The 7,154-nt window shown below is 44.6% G+C and overlaps 1 pseudogene; it reads right to left on the bottom strand.

Annotated features, from left to right (window-relative positions):
• Positions 1-5,290: 5,290 nt before the first annotated feature.
• LOC110199907 (2-oxoisovalerate dehydrogenase subunit alpha, mitochondrial pseudogene) lies at positions 5,291-6,756 on the bottom strand (annotated as a pseudogene).
• Between the last annotated feature and the right edge of the window lie 398 nt (positions 6,757-7,154).

The following is a 7,154-nucleotide window of genomic DNA, read 5'->3' as shown; positions in this document are numbered from 1 at the left end:
AATGCTGTTGAGTTGCTGACCTGCACTAATGGAAGGAGTTCTCCAGGAACTTGATAACTGATAAACTGGATAAAATTACAGGTGCAGTCCAAACTAAAAAACAAAAACAAAACCAAAAACCTCTTTTTACTATTTCTGAGCTGCCTAATATATTCTGCTGGTCTTTACTTTTTTTCAGGTTCTAAACAATTTTATTATCATCATTATTATTAATTATGTATTATTGCTATTATCATTCTTATTTACAATTTTGAAATTATTCAAAGTAGAAGTCAGTCAATAAACCCTGATTAAGCACCTGTTCTATGCCAGGAACAGGCACAGGTGCTGGGCATATAAAGAAAGATAAAAGGAGGGTCCTTGCTCGCAGGGAGCTCACAATCTAAGGAGGAAGCCAACACACAGACAACTATTTACAAACAAAGCATTTGGAGGATCAATTGGAAATAACCAACAGATCGAAGTGCTGCTCTAGCTGGTCTAAAGGGGATCATGATTGGGATTCAGAGAACCTGGGTTTGAATCCAGCTCTGCCACTTCAGTCTTGTGTAGTCCTGGGCAAGTTACTTCCCTGTTCTGGGCCTCAGTGTCCTGACTTGTAAAATAGAATTCTTAGACTAGGTAAACTCTAAGATCCCTTCCAATTTTATCAACTCTTAACTATGACCTATGATATCTGGTAACACCAGTCCCTCTTTTACAGTTTTCCATTTTCTTATCTCAAGTCCTCTTGACTCCAAGGCCAGAACTCTATTCACTGCGCCACCTAGGTGCCCCAGTGATATTCCTTATTGGCATTTCAATGGCCATTGCATTAAATCTGTAAGTTAATTTGGGAAATATTGATATCAACCTGTTCTGCTCCACCTAACGACAAGCAGGGGACAACCCTCCATTCTTCCACTTCTCGTGTGGTCATAGGCCAACTAGTTCAGCTCCCCTGTAAAACAGGGGAGCAGACTGAAGGCCAGAGAGGCAAAGCAGCCCCTGTGAAGCTGGTTTTGAACTGGTCTCTTGTATTTCCGGATACGTGAAGACCCAATATGTGCCGTGTTTTGTCATTATGACAAAGGGCGTCTCTCTCTTGCCACCGCCGTTGGTTCTCGGTGTTAGTGAATGAAAGTGCGCTCGTCATTTCTGTGAGTTTCTCTCGTGGCCTGCTGCTTCACTACGGTCACGCGTTGCCTCCATCAGGGCTTTGGACTTTGGTTTCAGGGCTGTTTGGGGGTTGGGTTGGTGGTTGTTGCTGACTGCCTTAGGTTTTCCGAGTATCCAGTTGAGCTGTCTGTAAACAAAGAAGTTTTCCCTTTCTCCATTGCTGATTCCTATGCCTTTTTTTTTTCTGGCCTTATGACTCTTCCTAAGATTTCTAAAGGGGTCTTAAGTGATAGTGAGGAGAATAGACAACCCTTTTAACATCTCTTAAAATTAGAATCCTTCTAGTGTTTCTCCATTGTATGTAACATGAATCTGTGAATTGATATGTACCTGTTAGTCATATTCTCTAGAGATCCTTCTATATCTATGCTTGTAAATAGTCTTAACCTAAACGAATACTGTCTTTTATTGGAAGCTTTCTCTGCACGTAATAATACGATCATGTCATTTTCCTTTTTTATGTTATTGATAAGATCTCTGGTATCGATCATTTCCCTGAAATCAAATACTCTTCCTTTCATCGTGTAAATCATCCATGGTCATGATGGATTTTTCCTGTCTTTTCTTTGTGTATGTCTTATTTGGGATTTTTACATCTATATGATTCTTTGCACCGACATGATTTTCTTTCCAACGGTTGTTCTCATTCAGTTCAGGGGCCACCACCAGATTTGTCCCACAGAAAGTACTGAAGCCCTCCTTGATTTTTCTATTTTGAAGCAACTACACAATAGTGGATTGATTTATGAGTTGAATCTCGCCATGAATCTGCTTCACATCAGTGGATTTTTATAAAGCAGCCCTTTTATGCTGGGTCACACCTCACCTCTTACTGTGGATTTATTTTATTGTGCCCATTCGGTTTTGTTAGTTTGGGGAGAGAGCTAGTCATTTCTTTTGGATTCCTAAGTTGATTAGCATATAGCTGGGGGTAGTGATAATCTTGGATCATTTTCTTGATTTATGTTGTCCTTGTCCTTGTGCTGAGCCCTCCTTTCTCATTTCCAGTTTTGGTGCTCTGGGTTTGGCCTCTTCTTTTGTGATCGGACTTGCTAATTGTTTAGCAACTTAATTAGTCTTTTAAAAGCGGTTCTTGATTTATTTATCATTTCCATTCTTTTCTGTTCTGTGATTATCTGTGCTCTGATCTCTGTAATTTCTCTTCTGGTTTTTATTGGTTTCTTACTTTTTTAAGTTTTTTTTCCCAAAGGGTTAGATTCAGTTCACTAACCTTCTCTCTCTTTCTTATTCGTATTGGCCTTAAAAGGCACAAATTTGTTTCTGAGTACTCCAGTGGCAGCATCCCATAGATTTTGACAAGCAATATCTGTATTGTTTTCATCCTTGATGTAATCTATTACCTTTAAAATTTTTTTCTGTCATTCAGTCCTAAGATCATAGGTTTAGGGATAGGAGGGACCATAAAGGTCATCTAATTCAACTATTTATTTGTTTTTTAAAAATTTAATTAATCAATTTTTAGTTTTCAACATTTACTTTTATAAGATTTTGAGTTCTAAAATTTTCTGCCTCCCTCCCCTCCCCTCTCCCCAAGATGGCATGTAATCTGATATAGGCTATACATGTTTAATCATATTAAACATATTTCCACATTAGTCATGTTGTAAAGAAGAATCAGAACCAAAGGGAAAACCACAAGAAAGGGAAAAAAAGAGAGAAAATAGTACGCTTTGATCTGTATTCAGTCTCCATAGTTCTTTCTTTGGATATGGATAGCATTTTCCATCTTTAGTCTTTTGGAATTGTCTTAGATCATTGCACCGCTGTTACTGCGCACGACGTTCTCTTGGTTCTGCTCACTTCTGTCAGCATCAGTTCATATAAGTCTTTCCAGGTTTTTCTGAAATCCACCTGCTCGTCATTTACTATTGGTCCATAAGGAACAGGCAGAGTTCATAAAACTTGGGAAGACTTACATGACCTGATGCTGAGTGAAGTGAGCACAACTAGAACATTGTGCACGGTAACAACAATTCTCAGCTATTTCTTTTTGCACACGTTAGATTTGAACTGGCCAAAGGTGAAAGAGAAGTTAGACCTGACCCAAGACTGGACAAGGACAGCCCCCAACCCTCCAGCAGTAGGACCCACTTCATCAGGGACCGAGGGAATTCCATGAAAAGATCTGCTTCTTCTCCAACCTCCCCTCCCTGTGTCTGTCCATTCACAGCCATTAGAATGCATGCTGCTCACTCATTTAGGCAAACACTTCCAACAACCTGAATTTGGCCTCAGCCACAAAGAGATCAGGGCTTAGCTAGAGAGGAATACAAGTGTAAATTAAGGCAGAGAGCTGAACCTCTGTTTCAATGGTAGGATCCCCCAGGCACTTAATAAATATCTGTTAAATTGACTGAATTGAATTTTGGCATCAACAGTGTGGTTTTATTCAGTCCATTTTGCATTGTTGGTTTTGAAAGTGTTTTGAAAAGTTTGGAAAACCTTTTGAAAGATTTTTATACCAAGGGCATCAACAGCAGAATTTGGCTGATGGAAGCTTCCTCTCCCCGCCCCCCCCCCCACCATCCTGGATGTATGAGGAATCGTTTTAGAGAAAATTGCTTTCAGCACGGCATGCCTGCAAAACAGTCCACATTAATAATGCAGCAGGAAGGCTTTGAACATCATCTGACACACCGATCTTTATTGAGTCTGGATATACTGAATAATTAATATTCCAACAATACAGGAAGGTACATTATGTTATTCAAAGACACCAACAATTTTGAGCCTCGCAGACATACACTCCATGTTGGAATCACAACCCAAAAAAAGACCAAATGATTTTTCTCAAGGAAGGAAAGATTTGCTCACAGGAGATGAACAGAAAACAGAGGCTTTTTATCCGAGGCACTTGGATTATATGAAAAATTTACTGACTCCACCTCCAGGAACTTTATGATTGCTGGAAATCATCTGATGGAGTATCTTTGTTTTGTCTCAAACATGAAGAAAAATCGATCTTTAGGGGAGTCAAGGGTTTTGTTCATGATAAGTTAGTTTTCCTTTGGTTAATAACTGCAAGCTTACTCATCAACCTCAGGTGGAAACCAAAATGGCTCTTCACAGATGATTGGAAGGTTTTCAAAGGGAGTCTCAATGCCTGAGGGAGTTTCAGTTAAGATCATAGATTAATCTGGAATGGACCTCCAAGGCACTGAACCTATTATTATGAAGAAACTGTGGACTCAAGAGGTGCACAGGGTCATATCGGTAGGACTTAGCAGAGACAAGATTGGACCTCAATTCTGAAGAGAGTTGGATGTGGATTCAGAAAACTGCAGTTTGAATCTCTGCTTGGCTTGTGGATTGGGCCATTGATGCATAAACATTAAACACTTACTATGTGTTAAATAGATTATTGACAAGGCCTTGGCAAGTCACATCACCTTCCCTCTCTTTTTGGTTTCACCAAGGTGTAAGGTCTGTGGTGCTCAGAAGTGACCATGTCTTTTAGCAACATAAGTGTCCTTCGGTGTTGTTGGGATTTTAAGTATTCAGTGTGTAGAGAAGGTATGAGTGGGATGGATGACCTCTGGAATCCCTTCTAGGTCTGAGTTGGTGATCCTACAATCCTGCCCTTCATATCTCGCACTCCTTCCATTGCCCAGGACTGCTTCTTTGTTTCAGCATTTATTCAAAATGATTTATTTCAGGACCATGAGCAAGAATGCTTCTAACTTGACTCCCCAGAACTGAAGGAATGTGATGGCAATGAGCTGATAATTAGAGTCATGTCACCATCACCCACATCCCTGTGTGGACAGAATGTTTGCAGAGCACTTTATCTGGATCATCAGAGGAGGCAGCTGGGTGGTACAGTGGTTAGAGCTTAGGTCTGGGAGACAAGAAGATCTGAACCCAGTTCTTCCTCGTCCATTGTCCTACACTACTGACAATGGGTTTTAAAGGCCAAATAGAAGAGTTTATCCTTTGCCTTAGAGGTGATGGGGAACCACTGAAGCTACTTGAACAAAGAAATGGCATGGTTATGTATGTCACCTAGGAAGAACAATTGGGCATCTGTGTGGAAGTGTGTAAATCATACAAACCTGTGCTCTAGTACAGTGAAGTGAAAGGCCCTCGGTAGAAGCAGAATCACTGTATTTATTTTATTTTTTTTTCCCAGATACAAAGAAATCTTTATTTGACTCCCAGCCACCGAAGGGCACCGTTTCTGACCCCTCCCAGCCACTACACACTTTAGTACAATCCATTTGTGTTCTGGTCTGGGAGACCTGCCCCAGCCCTCCCTGCGTCCTGAGTGCTTTTTGGCTGGGGGTTAAGGGACCAAACCCTAGCTTGGAGAGAACGCACTTTCCCAGACAGGAGCTGCTGGAGATCACTGCTAGGCTGAGCTGCCTTCCCTTGTGCTGCGGTGCCCGACTGCAGGTCATGGCCTCAGTGAGGAAGGGCTGGTTCTCGACCACTGCCTGCTGCTAGGCTTCTCTGGTGTCATTGCGCACTGCAAACACGTCATTGCCGTCCACCTGGAGGGACACGATGCTGTAGCCAGCGCCTCTGGCCTGGCTGCAATAGCCCGATACTGCTCCGAGGTGGGCGTGGAGACAGTGTAGCCATCGTTGCGGCAGAAGATGATGGGGCACTCCAAGGTGGCCGCAAAATTGAAGCGGGCATGGGCATCGCCCTCGCTGGCTGTCTCCTGCCCAAAGTAGCAGATCACGGCTTCATTGGAAGTGGCCCTCTTGCCTGCATAGGCTGCTCCAACCGCCTGAGGGATCTGCGTGGCCGCTGGGGAGGAGATGAAGACAAAGCTCCTTTCTTTGCAGCCGTGGTGGATGGGCACCTGGCGCCCCTTGCTGGGGTCGCTGGAGGTGCGTAGCACTGGGACATGAACAGCTCCAGGGGGTAGCCTCGGTACTTCAGCACCTCCGCCTCCCGGTACTGCCCAAGTACCAGGTCGGTGTCATCCAGGGCGGCTGCATTGCCCTCGTGGGTGCCCTCCTCCCCTCAGTTGGTCAAGTAGAAGGAGATTCGGCCCTGCATCTGGCGCTCGTGCAGGACTTGGGCCGTGGTGCTGCGAAGGGCCATGCTTCTGTACGGCTTGAGGCAGCCGGGTGGGGGTGGGGGTCCCCGCTGGCACTGACAATCAGTCCCTGGTGATCCATCACCCGGTAGACGGAGATGCCAGAAAGGACATCGGGCCTAAGGAAGTTGAGCTTATCCACGAACTCGACGGAGGCACTAGGGAACTGGCGTTTTTCATCCAGGCCCCAAAGAGGAAAGCCATCTGATGCCTTTGGACAGCGGATCCTGCCAACCCCGAGGCCCAGGCGGGCCCAGGCTCGGGCCGCCACCACTGGGGCTGGAGCCGTTAACTGTCTGGTTCCGTGGCTGCCTCCCAGATTCTCTCCCGGACTGTCCCGCGAGTCCACAGCCCGCAAAGGTATCCACGCCCACAGTCCCTCGTGAGCCAGTGCCTGCTGTCCCACCTCCAGGTCCCCGCAGCCTATTCCGGGACTCTGAGATCTCCGAGGCCGCTGCCACCATATTCGTTTTAAAAGGCAACTGAGTCTCACTGTGCCCAGATGCATCCAATAAAACAGTCAGTAATGCAGCCCAGGTCATCAGACTCCAAAGTGCAGCACTTTGTGTCCTACCTCACTGACTCATGGAATGAGAAAATCTGCTCTTCTCTCCTTCTATAAACATTAATTTTTTTTTTTCCCTGGGTTGAGACCCCATGGTAACGCAGCGAGAAGCCTAGCCAATATTTTTTCCACTACTTTGGTCCATCTCTCTCTCTCTCTCCCTCTCTCTCTCTGGCTTTTCTTCTCTCATCTTATTTGATGAGATCAGTGACTGCTCCAACAGCTGGGGAGGGGAGAACATTGGGGCTTCTAGTAAGGCCATCTCTTCTTGCAGTGTGTGCTGATGGCGGGAGTGGATGGTTGGGAGAAGGTATCGTGAAGAAGCTTGGCCAGCCAATAGCCTCTCATTCATCTGGACAAAGG

The sequence above is a fragment of the Phascolarctos cinereus genome, unplaced genomic scaffold (assembly GCF_003287225.1).
Source record: "Phascolarctos cinereus isolate Bilbo 61053 unplaced genomic scaffold, phaCin_HiC Scaffold_5;HRSCAF=322, whole genome shotgun sequence".
NCBI classification, from domain to species: domain Eukaryota; kingdom Metazoa; phylum Chordata; class Mammalia; order Diprotodontia; family Phascolarctidae; genus Phascolarctos; species Phascolarctos cinereus.
Note: the sequence above shows the minus strand (reverse complement) of the source record. Positions and strands in the feature narration are given on the sequence as shown.